The sequence below is a fragment of the Protopterus annectens genome, chromosome 11.part0 (genome assembly GCF_019279795.1).
Source record: "Protopterus annectens isolate FY-2018-M chromosome 11.part0, PAN1.0, whole genome shotgun sequence".
Lineage (NCBI taxonomy): Eukaryota > Metazoa > Chordata > Ceratodontiformes > Protopteridae > Protopterus > Protopterus annectens.
In genome coordinates, this window is record NC_056745.1 from 855,105,865 (window position 1) to 855,119,287 (window position 13,423).

Genomic DNA, 13,423 nt, shown 5'->3' on the forward strand with positions numbered 1-13,423 from the left:
TCCAAGATCTCACGTGAATTATAGTTCCAAGAATACACACCTCTCCTTTTTCTGGTACTTGAGAATTACTTTGCAATGTTAATCTACTACAGTAATACACAAGCACAGCACAAAGTACTAAACGAGGAAAGCACAGTCTTAACTGTATCATGATGAAATGTGCTATCTGCATAATGAAATCCTCCATGCCTGTGAACATAAGTTTTGTCTGCAGGGTTCATAGCATGCAATAAGCATTTCAGGTGGTAAAAGCATCAACAAGATGAAGTTTGCATGAACTTACTGATGCCCAACACAATTACACCGACTTTTAACACTGACCCTAACCCTCGATCGAATACTTAGAAGAACTTAACTGAAATGATCCTAATACAAGCACTGATCAGGTATAACAGACCTGTAATAATGTTTTTTGTAGGGATGGCAAGCCCGATTCATCCATACTTGTGTAAAAAAAGAAAAAAAAAAGAAAAAATTCAGAAGACCTCAAAGGAGGAAAAGTACTAGTAATTCCTTTTTTCCAGAATATTTAAGATCTCAGAGTTGGTACATGTACGTAGAGGGGTTAAGGAAGCAAAGACCCACACAAGGGTGGCCAGTTTCTTACATGTTACAGAATTCCAAAACATTCCGTTTGCTAAGCTGTATCAGATACATACACACAATGAGCAGGGAAGAATCATTTCATTAAATAACAGTTGATGAAGTAAGCTTCAGTAAGCTGAGCTTCATAAAGTCTAAGTAGATACATAAAAGGTGCATAAAAATTCCAGAAACCGTCTGGCAAAGAAGCTCAAGACCACATGAAAAGATACATTATATATAGAAACTATGAGAATTATACAAGAAAGAATGCCCAATAGGTTTCTCATAAGGAAGTCAATAATAAAATCACTCGGCTCCATTAGCCAATACAAAAGGGCAACTGTTTTAAGAAAAGAAAACAAAAACTTTGCTTAGACATACAAGTAATCTTTCCAATATAAAATGAAATGTTACTTACTCACAAATTCTATTTCTTTGTCTACAACATGTACAATCTAAAAATAAAATGGTGAAGAATGTATCGCTGTTTTAGGAAAGTACAGTTGTGTACACCTACCATAAATGTAGATGTTCGAGTGTCTTCACTGTTGCAGTCATAACTGTAGGGTGCTCCTGCCGGCAGGCAGCCCGAGGTCGGCCAGAATCCCAAAGTCTGGGTCCGGCGTCGGCTGTATAAGCTAGTATCCTGACGTCAGTACGCCTTGGTACATAGCCCTCAGCCGAAGCCATCTTCTCCAGCCTTTCTTGCCCTAGATGTCAGAAGTCCCCAACAAATCAAAAATGAATCCAACAAGGAAACACAAATACACCACAAATATGAGAGAAAGAGGGGATAGGAGGGAGGAAAACCCCGACTGCAACAGTGAAGACACTCGAACATCTACATTTATGGTAGGTGTACACAACTGTACTATGTTCTTCGTGTTTCACTGTTGCAGTCATAACTGTAGGGTGGAATCCCAAAGCAGTGTAGAGGGGAGGAGGCTTTAGATAGAAGAAGGGGAGGCAAGAATACCCTGCAAGACAGCAGAGGCAAAGCCTGCCCTAGACTTAGAAAACAAAGGGAGATTGTAGTGCTTGGAAAAAGTATGCACAGAACTCCAAGTGGCAGCTTCCAAGATATCCTTGGTAGGGACTCCTCTGAGGAAAGCTGTAGAAGTAGCAGCTGCTCTAGTAGAATGACTTCTAATGGTCCCTGGAAACTGTTTCCCATGATGAGTGTAACAAAATCTGATTCCATAAGCAATCCATTTGGAAATAGTTTGTTTAGAAATAGGTTTTCCAAGAGAACTGGAGGCAAAGGAAACAAACAATTGGTTAGACTTTCTGAAATCTTTAGTCTTGTCCAAGTAAAATCGTAACTGTCTGTGCACATCTAATGAATGCAAAATCCTTTCCCCTTTATTTTGAGGATTTGGAAAGAAAGTAGGAAGGTGAATTGTCTGATTCAAAGCCACTTTCGAAATCACCTTAGGCATGAAAGTAGGATTGGTCCTCAAGGATACTCTGTCCTGATGGAAAATAAGGTATGGTTCCACAGCCATGAGAGCTTGCAACTCTGAGACCCTTCTGGCAGAGGTCAATGCTAACAAAAGAACAGTCTTCCAGGATAGAAACTTAATATCTGAAGATGCAGCAGGCTCAAAAGGAGGCAAAGTAAGTTTTTCTAAAACATAATTAAGATCCCAGGCAGGGACAGGAGGGGTCCTTGGAGGCCGCAAATTTTTAGCCCCTCTCAAGAACTGCTTCACCAAAGGATGTGAAAAAACAGGAGGATCAGAACTGAAATGCGAAGAGATAGCAGAAGCATGAATCTTAATGGAAGAAAAGGAAAGTCCTTTAGATAAAAGTTCCGAAAGGTAAAGCAAAATAGAGGAGAGATCAGGAACCTGAGGATCAGAGCCTCGGTCCTGCATCCAAATAGAAAACCTCTTCCATTTAGAGGCATAGGATTTCCTAGTGCTAGGCCGTCTAGCTTCCAAAAGAACATCCAAGACTTGTTTGGGAAGACTAGAGGAAATCAAATTCCTTTGAAGAGCCAAGCTGCCAAGCAAAGGGTCTTGAGATTGGAATGTAGTAACTGACCCTGATGCTGGGACAGAAGCGAAGGGTTCAGTGGAAGAATCCAAGGAGGCCCCGAGAACAGGAGCTTTAAGGTTGGATACCAAACCTGTCGAGGCCAATTTGGAGCAATCAAGATGAGGAACTTGGGCTTGTCCTGCTTTATCTTCAGTAGTACCCGAGGCAGTAGAGGAAGAGGAGGGAAGGCATATGCTGAAAGGCTTCTCCAGCTGAAGGACAGGGCATCCACTCTCCATGCTGTTTTGTGGAAGGACCTGGTGCAAAAGCGAGGCAGCTGATGATTGAGATGGGATGCAAACAGATCTATCTGGGGACATCCCCAAACTACAGTAATCCTGTTGAACAAGTTGGTGTCTAGCATCCATTCGTGAGGATCTGAAATGTTTCTGCTCAGGCTGTCTGCTAAGAGATTCTGTTTCCCTGGAGTGAAGTGAGCCTGGAGATGCAGATTCAAATTTAGAGCTGTGTCCCATAAACCCATAGCTAGTCTGCAAAGGGGGTATGAATGAGAACCCCCCTGCTTGTTGATGTACCACATGACCGTGGTGTTGTCTGTGAATTAGCAGAGGCCCTGGTTGTAAAAGGTTTTTGAAGGCTAAAAGGGCATTTTGAACTGCCAACATTTCCTTCAGATTGATGTGCCAGTGAAGATGGTCCTTTGTCCAGGTTCCCTGCTGGCAATTGTCTAGAAAGTGTGCTCCCCAAGCATAATCCGAGGCGTCCGTGGTTAGGATTTGAGTAGGTTGAGGGAGACAAAAAGGTTTTCCTTCGTTTAAAGTGCATGCCCTGGACCACCAGAGGAACTCCTTCTGGAGGCAGGGGATCAGAGGAATCAGAATATCCAGATCATGGTAATGCTGTGACCATACACTTTTCAGATACCATTGAAGCTTTCTCATGTGAAGCCTTGCTTTGGAATCAACAGAATGCAGGAAGCCATGTAGCCCAGAGCCTGCAGGAATTTCCTTGCAGTGAGCTGAGATAGAGTTGCCAAGGTGCTGAAAGTAGAAGCCAGCTGAGTTTGTTTTTCTGGAGTGAGGTAGGCCCTTTGTAAGGTTGTATTTAAGAGGGCTCCCAAGAATACCATTTGTTGAGAAGGGATCAAGTGTGACTTTTTTATGTTCACTGAGAATCCCAGTAGTAGGAGAAGACGTTGAACAAAGTCCAGATGTTGAAGCAGAAGATCTTTGCTGTCTGCCTGAATAAGGCAGTCATCCAAATAGGGGTAAATCTGGATCCCCTGAAGTCTGCAGTAAGCCACTACTGGTGCCAGGCACTTGGTGAAGACTCTGGGCAGTAGATAAACCAAAGGGCAGAACAGAGAATTGAAAGTGCCTCGAACCTGCCTTGAACCTGAGGAATTTCCTGCGTTCTTGTCTGATAGGGATATGCAAATAGGCTTCCTTTAAGTCCAATGTCACCATCCAGGCCCTGAGAGAGCATTGGAATTAGCTGTTGCAGAGTAAGCATCTTGAACTTTGGAATTTCCAAAAAGGTGTTTAACACAGAAAGGTCCAGAATAGGTCTCCATGAGTTTTGTTTTCTGGGAACCAGAAACAGCCTTGAATAAAACCCTTTTCCCATTTCCGAGAGTGGAACAGGCTCTATGGCTCTCATGGCCAGAAGAGCATCCACTTGAGTTAAGGCCTCTGACCATTGAAGTTTTGGCAGATCTGGCCAACCCTGAGTCCTTGGCAAAGTGTGAAAGTGGAACTTGTAACCTGTTAAAATCACGTCCAATACCCATCTGTCCTGGGTAATACGAGTCCAATTTCTGTAAAAAAGAGACAGTTTTTCTGCGAGAGGGGCGTCCAGGTAAAGGGGTCCTGAAGCCCAACCGAGAGAGTCATTGAGTTTGCTTTCTTTGAGATTGGGATCTGTCTTCTCCCCTTCTAGGTGAAGAAGCAGTCCATTGTCTAGATCTGTAAGAGGTCTGGCCTTGACCACGACCTCTGAAGCGTCTATACCTTCCCCTTTGAGGCCTGTCAGACGTGGGAAAGGACCAATTCTTTAGAGGGCCAATTCCTGGAAAATCTAGGAGGCTGAACTTGCAAGAAATCTTTTACAGTCTGCATGGACTTTGCCTTTTCTTCCATCTTTTTAATAACTTCCTCAGCCTTAGAACCAAAAAGAACATCTTGTTGAACAGGGGCATCTAATAACTTAGCCTTAACCTGTTCAGGTAAACTTTGTTCACGAAGCCAGGCATGTCTCCTAATCACAGTACCAGAGGCAGCAGCCCTGCAGGAAGCATCCAAAGCATCAAAACCACAATGTAAGCTATGCTTGTTAACCTGTTCAGTAGCATGCAAAACATCCTGAAGTTCCTTATCCTCTGCACAAGCAGGAAGGGAAGCAAGCTTTTGCTTTAAAACAGACAAAAGAAATTGCTGATATTTAAACATATGAAACTGGCAATTTAAAGCCCTTACAGACAGGGTAGCAGAAGTATATACCTTTTTTCCCCACCTGTCTAAAGCATGAGAATCCTTCTCAGAGGGAATAGGATTTTTAGAAGTAGCAACCTTAGCAGCCTTAGAGCCCTGAGAAATAGTTTCAGGATCTGCAGAAGGGTTTTTAAATAAAAATAAATGAGAGTCAGGAACCCTACAAAATCTATCAGGCTTAGAAGGAGCAGGAGGCATGGAATCAGGATTCAAATTAGCCTCAGAAAAAGCATCATCTACAATGTCCAAGACAGGAGGGATAGCTAAAGGCCTATGCGGAGGAAGAAGAAGAAATTCTCTAAGCCTCTTTTTGGAAGCAGAATATTCCTGTCCTTCCCAATGAAAATGTTCCCTCATCTCATGCAAGGTTTCCCCAAAAGAAAAATCCTCAGGCGGAGAGGCCGAGGGCAAAGAATCCTCAGCATCCGAATCCTCATAAGGGGGAAAGGAATAGTCCTGACCAGAGGAAGAAACAGAAGATACAGAAGCCTGGTCAGAGGAATCCAGAGTAACATCCTGTCGAGGCCTTTTCTCAGGAAGGGGGTGAGAACCCTAATCATTGTAAGCAAATCTTCAGCCATCCTCAATAATTGTTTTGTGTCTTGGGAGTGGATTCAGAAGCAGCTTGAGCTGGAACTTTAGACTTAGTAGGAGTCTTTGTCTTTGCCTTTGAAATAGTGATGTGAGTAGGCCTGAAAACCCCCTCAGAAGCCGGTACCTGCACAGCGGTTCCGGACCCATCTGAAGGAGCGTCCGAAGGTCCTGCAGCAGTTAAAATAGTGGGCCTTGATGGCTCCCCATGGGAGTCCGTATCGCCATCGGTTCAGAAGTGGCGGACGACAGGGCTGCAAAAGCGCCTCACTGACGACAGCCGAACCGGACGCTGGCTCCAGCTGCAACGAGTCCTGTTTGGACCTCGGAGGCCTGTCTTTGTCTTTGCGCTTCTTTTGAACTCCGGTAGTGTCCGACGACATTCTATAATTGAAGCGTCTGCCAAAATAATTTAAAGCCCAATCGTACCTGCGCTTGATAGTACGAGAGTTGAACCTGGCACAGAACCGACAACAAGAAATGTCGTGGTCAGGGCCTAAGCAAGGTAGACAGTAAGAGTGGAAATCTTTATGAGGTATTTGTTTCCCACACGCTATACAATTATTAACTTTTTCTGACATCGGAGGAACAAGAAAAAGATTCCCCAACGAGGTACTTAGCTTTGAGAAGAGAAGTAACAACTTCGGACCGACAACAACCAAATACGCTGTTCAAAAATCGCCAACCAACGTTTTGCGAGCTGCTTTCCACCGCACGGCAAGAAAGACTGGGGAAGATGGCGTCGGCTGAGGGCTATGTACCAAGGCGTACTGACATCAGGATACTAGCTTATACAGCCGACGCCAGACCCAGACTTTGGGATTCTGGCCGACCTTGGGCTGCCTGCCGGCAGGAGCACCCTACAGTTATGACTGCAACAGTGAAACACGAAGAACATCTCACCATTCCAACACACAAGTGAAGCAGCCCTGTCCTTGCAGTCTTTACTTAAATAAGTTATTGCTTTGCTTTAAAATATATTGATGGCTCTACATCTTACCAAAGCTGTAATATGCAAAACACTGCTGCAAAGAAATACACTAAAGCAGCCAATCAAATGAACCTAACAGGGGCTCCTGAACTGTTTCAGGCAATTGCTAAGATTTGTGTCTGTTATTCTAAGGAAGATGTGGTAGTTACCTCTGCATGCGATTTTGTAGGGGGCAGAAAAGTGGCTTGGAATTGACCAGTCGAGCAGTTCTTTAAAGATGATGTTCTGCATATCTGCCCATCTCTAAAGAAATCCTTGGGACACTAATCAAATAACTAGCAGGCTTACTCACCCCGTATTCAAATCAGCTGGTTTAGCAGCTCTATAAAGTTTGCCTAGTGGAATAAGCTTTACTCTGTGACTATCACCTTTGCCTGCAGGATCTTAAACTTCAGACTTACATAGATTCAAAACTAATCCTTTACAAATCACTTCTCTTAGGACCAAAGTACATTTTCATCCAGAAGTGGTGGTGTCAGAACCGTCTTTATATCCATCCATAAATCTAAGGTACACCTTTGTATGTGCACTACCAGCTCAGGTTACACATAAAGTAAGGGTGGAAATCTAAGAAGAAAGAACAGTTGTTGGTTATACTTGCTCCTGGGAAGAAGAGTTAACAAAATGCCAAGCAAACCTTTTGAAAACAGACTGCCAAAAGCACTATCTTGTGCCATCAGGTGGGGAAAATCCATTGGAAAATGCTGCTGTCAAAGGCCACTGTATATGGCTGCTTCCAGTGCTTGCTTCAGGTCTTCACTGTCACCATTTATGCCAAGTTTACGTGGTCATCAGTTCCCATTTTTCTTAAGCACTATTGCCTGAAATATGACCCCAGAAGTAATGTCTCCTTTGGCTACTTGTTATGCCAAGACTCAAGACAATATGAACCTCCTCTATTGCCCATTTCCTTTCACTCAAGGTGTGGGGGATACTGCTTGAGATTCAGCCCAGCAGTACCCCCCAAAAGAGATTCCACAATCTTTAGTGTAACACATATTTACTTACTGTACCAGCTGCTTATCAGGGAATCCCCTTTGCTGGATTATAAATACTCTACCAGCGGTGCCCACTGCTTAGATGGCTCCCATCATCCAGTGGCTGCTGCTGTAGTTCCCTGAAAGTTGGGTTACAATGTATTTATACAGTTTAATTCACCACATATTCATGTTCTTCCTGATTTGCAGGCAATACATTCTCTCAGTATTAGTCTTCCACAGGTAAAAAAAAAAAAAAAAGTGTCAGAATTTGGTACACTTCTGCATATCTTACTCTGCATATCTTACTCAGTTGTAGCTTAGAAGTCAATCAGCGGATGCTAAAGTGTCACACATCTCTGTAACAAATGTGTTGATTATTGAAGGTAGACATCCAAGATTAAGGATTCATTCATTCATCCATCCATCACAAGTCAGTTTAAACTACATCTTTGGTGAGGAGTAGTAATCACGTGTTGAAGCACACTGTTTCAACACATGCTGAGTGAACAGCTGCCTTGAACTCCTTTCAGTATTTCTCAATGATACCATCAGCTGAAGGCTCACTAAAGAGTTCTGATAAGAGATTACAGCTATGTCACCTGAAGTAATAAAACTTTAAATGGTTCAGACGATGAATCTGCTGTGTACTAGGAAGAAGGCATCCTTCTAAACAGTTAATAACACACTCATGGATGTGACAATTTACTTGGAGATGCAGCTACTCTAAAATCTAATACTTACTACACAGTCTGAGAATAGTGCATACATCTTTAACAAGACAAGGTCTGCACAGCTTTTCAATATCACCATGTCACTGGAATTGCCTTTTCAACCTACTCCTTCCCAATAGTGACATTATAGAGACCTGAACAAATACGCCTCTAGTGCTGAGGTATACAAGAATAGTTTGGGGTTTTTTCGAGTGCTTTAACATAACTTGAGGATTTTAACAAGGTTAATGTTCAGCTGTTTCTCGGCATCAGTCTACTCTCCATATGGTACAGTTATACATACCCCAATAAGACTAACGTGTTGAGCGTGTGACTGCATATACGTCTGCAAAACGAATAAGCAACTTCAGTGCTGAAACCTGCAGCTGTCTGTGTCTACAGAACCTTGCAGATTAGCAGATACTAAGGTTATTAAATGTTAAACAATAACTTGCAGCCACATGTATGAAGTAGTTAATTATGAGAAGTTATCCATCAGGACTTCAATGATATGATATGGCATGGATCATGGTTACTGCATGAGCTCAAAGTTACGTAACACTACTAAACACATTCATGTTTTGTAAGGAATATGACTGATGACATACTTAAAATATTTGTGTGTAAATGAAACTATTTCCTAAATAACTGTTTCTACTGTATGATGAATAAGAAATATTTTTACAAACATTTTCATTTTTTAGGATTTCTAGAAATATTTATAAAAAGAAACAAAAACAAAATAAACTGACAGCACTTTGCAGCTTCAGAGATTTAATGCTACATATATACATACAAATGATATTATACATGAAAGTTATGTACTTATCATAATGATAGATCAGAGTTCCCTTACCCACAATCTCTCACGCCTCAACTGAACCCTTGCAACACAAACAGTAAATCACAAGGAGGAACAGGATCCCAAACAGGAGGGCGCAACAAAAAGGTACCATTGAGAAAGGCCTTGGAATTCTTGACAGCAGCCAAAGGAACACTGTCCCCTCCAATGTAAAAATTAGAAATGGCAGCCAAATGTGCTGTAATTGTAGAAAAGCTAGAGCATGAATTAAACAATTCAGCAAGGAAATCCAGAAGCAGCTCTAATGGAGCAGGAAAGGGATCACGTCCTCGAGATTCTGCCACATTGGAAAATGTCTCCATTTACTGAAATACACCTTCCTAATAGAAAGTCTTTGGGATGGCGACAAGATATGTAAAACACTATCAGACAGCTTGGGATTCCTGGCCATCAAGAGAACTGGAGAAACTACGAGGTTAGCTTGAGGGATTACAGATTGGGAGGATCCAGTCCAGCTGGATAAGAAATGTGATCTGGACTGGAATGCAGAACCCAAGGGGAGTATCGCAGATGAGGTTACAAAAAGGGGAACCACACCTGACAAGGCCAAAAGGAAGCGGAGTATCACTGTCGCTCTGCAATGGGCTGCCTTTTGGAGAAACTTGACAATCAGAGGAACTGGAGGATGAGCATACAGAAGTCCCAGGGGACTAGCACACAGAAAAGCATCTCTAGGCGACTGCCCCTGAAAAGGGACAAAGACATAACAGCTGCTGCACTTGGTGTTGGAAGGGGGGGGGCAAAGAGGTCACGGCACTTAGTGCCCCAGCACTGGTAGATCAGAGTTGCCAGTCTTGTATTCACAGACCACTCTTGGGGAATCAGAATTTTCCTGCTCAAGCTGTTGGTCAGAATGTTGGACATCCTCGGGATATGTGCTGCAACCAGTAACCAATGAAACAAGATTGCCCATTGCCAAATCCTCATGGCCTCTTGACAAAGTGGCTAAGAATGTGCTGCCCCCATGCCTGTTGAGATACCAAACAGACATACTATCCATCTGTATTAAAATCACACTGCTGGGGATGATTTCCTGAAAAGCCTACAATACAATACAATACAAGGAGGACAGTCCCGATCTCCAGAACACTGACATGGATGTTAGACTCCACAGAAGGCCAGGACCGTTGAACTGTCCCTCCCTTTGAAATGCCCCCCCCCCACCAAAGGAAGGAAGGCATCTGTGGTGGCTGTGGCTGCAGGAAAGCCGAGAACAAATGCTCTCCCTTTGGTTACTAAAGGAGACTGCAACCACCATCAAATATGATCATGAACACTTGTCAGTCTTACTGGAAAATTCAGTGGATGAGTCAAGAATGACCACTGCACTGCAAGGGTCTATTGCAGAGCACTCATAGTACCTCGTTAAAGGGACCAACCCTAATGAAGTGGTCATGTGACCTAGGAATTTCAAGATCACATAAGCTGAAGGCTTTGAAAGGGCAAGCACCAATACTGCCTGGGATTGAAGGCTGATCACTCTGGAAAGTACAGTTTTGTACCTACCATAAATGTAGATGTTCGAAGATCTACATTGCTGCAGTCCTTACACTTGGGTAGTCCGCTGTCCTCGGTCGGCCCGAATATCAAAGTATTAGGCTGACGTCGGTCAAGGCGCTTAAGACTGACATCAGGACGTCAGGGTACAAATGCGCATGACCGACGTCATATCCTCAGTCTTTTCTTGCCCCAGATGTCAGAAGACCCTAAAAAGAAAGGTCAAAACCAAAAGACAGCAAAAAACAACCAACCACCCTAGTACTAACCCTATGTACAATATATACAATATTCACAATATGTACAACCCAAACCACACAACCGCCTCTAACTACAGAGGGGAAGGAGGGAGGGTAAATTGGACTGCAGCAATGTGGATCTTCGAACATCTACATTTATGGTAGGTACAAAACTGTACTATGTTCTTCATCTCACATTGCTGCAGTCCTTACACTTGGGTAGAATCCCAAAGCAGAGATAAGGGAGGATGGCAAAACTATAAAGCAGTAGGAGCTGCCAAAATGCCCTGTAAAATTGCAGTGGCAAAACCAGCCCTAGATTTAGAGTAAAGAGGAAGGTGGTAATGCTTAGAGAAAGTATGCACTGAACTCCAAGTAGCTGCCTCTAAAATATCCTTAGTTGCCACCCCCCTTAAAAAAGCTGTAGAAGTGGCAGTAGCCGTAGTGGAATGGGGCCTAATCCCAGCTGGAATCTCCTTACCATGATGGGAGTAACAGAAAGCAATACAAAACCCAATCCACTTAGAAATAGTTTGTTTTGACACAGGCTTGCCCTGAGAACCCAAAGCAAATGAAACAAATAACTGCTGAGACTGCCTGAACCCTTTAGTTCTGCTCAAATAATATCGCAACTGCCTGTGTATATCCAAAGTGTGCAAAATCTTTTCCCCTTTATTTTGGGGGTTTGCATAAAAAGTAGGCAAATTAATAGTTTGGTTTAAAGCCACACTAGAAACCACTTTAGGCATAAAGGAAGGATTAGTACGCAAAGACACCCTATCCTTATGGAAAATTAAGAAAGGCTCAACTGCCATAAGGGCCTGTAACTCAGACACCCTTCTCGCAGAGGTAATGGCCAACAAAAAAGCAGTCTTCCATGATAAATATTTCAACTCAGCAGTAGCTGCAGGCTCAAAAGGTTGTAGAGTGAGTTTCTCCAACACAAAATTGAGATCCCAAGCAGGAGTAGGAGCTCTACGTGGGGGTCTTATATTCTTTGCCCCTCTAAGGAATTGCTTAAACAAAGGATGAGAAAACAATGGTGGGTCACAGTCATAGTGAGCAGAAATTGCTGCAGCATGAACCTTAATAGAAGAGAAGGACAAACCTTTGTCCAGTAACTCAGTAAGATACTGAAGAGCCACACTTAAATTAGGCTTAGAAACATCAAATTCCTTTGCTGTACTCCAAAATAAAAATCTCTTCCATTTATCTGCGTACACTTTCCTTGTACTAGGCCTTCTGGCCTCCAAAATAACATTCAAAACCTGCTGTGGCAGCTGAGACCCTCCAGGGTTTAAAACAGAATATGCCAGGCTGTTAGGTGAAGAGAGTGAAGTTTTACATTGAGTAGATGACTGTTCTCCTGAGACAGCAGGTGTGGAATCGAAGGCAAAGGCCATGGAGGCTCCCGTACCAGACTTCTCAGTAATGGGTACCAGTGCTGTCGAGGCCAATCTGGAGCTATTAAAATCATCTTTGGCTTGTCCTGTCTGACCTTCAGGAGTACCTTTGGGAGGAGAGGCAGAGGTGGAAAGGCATACACATGAAGATTGCTCCAATTGAAAGAGAGAGCATCCACTTTCCAAGCTGTGGGATGAAACCTTTTTGTGCAAAGCTTTGGCAACTGGAAGTTTACTGGAGAAGCGAACAGATCTATGTCTGGAGTTCCCCATAACACTGTCAATTTCTGAAATACATGAGGATCCAATTTCCACTCGTGGGGATCCATAATTTGTCTGCTCAACACATCTGCTAAGGAGTTCTGTGCTCCCGGCAGAAACCTTGCCTGAAGATTTAGCTGTAAACTGAGAGCCGTCTCCCACAAAATCATTGCTTGTCTGCATAGAGGATAAGAATGTGTTCCCCCTTGCTTGTTGATGTACCACATGACAGTTGTGTTGTCTGTTAGAATCAACATCTGCCCAGGAAGGAGTAAATCCTTGAAAGCTATCAATGCAAATTGGACTGCTAACATCTCCTTCAGGTTGATATGTAAATGTTGAAGTCTGGCAGGCCACGTGTCTTGTACCCACTTTCCATTTAGATGAGCTCCCCAAGCTTTGTCTGAGTCATCTGTCGTTAGAATCTGACTCGCCTCTGGCCGGGTCACAGAGAGTCCCTTGTTTAGGTGACATTCCTGAGCCCACCACAAAAATTCCTTTTGAATGCAAGGTATTATCTGAATGACAGTGTCCATATCTTGGCAGTGCTGTGTCCATACATTTTTGAGATACCATTGTAGCTTCCTCATATGCAGTTTGGCATTGGGAAGCACCAGAATACAAGATGCCATGAACCCCAAGGCTTGAAGGACTGTCCTTGCAGTCAGCCTGGACTGATGAGACAATTGATGGAAGTAAAGAGAAAGATTCTTTTGTTTGTCCGGGGTCAAAAGGCCATCTGGGATGCTGTATTCAGTCTCACACCCAGAAAGCACATGTCCTGAGAGGGTACTAGACTGGACTTTATTTCGTT

General features: G+C 43.2%; 1 protein-coding gene across 2 annotated transcripts in view; it reads right to left on the reverse strand.

Annotated features, from left to right (window-relative positions):
- HSPA14 (heat shock protein family A (Hsp70) member 14) overlaps positions 1-13,423 on the reverse strand; it is a 580,056-nt gene that overhangs the window by 369,591 nt on the left and 197,042 nt on the right. The window lies entirely within an intron of this gene.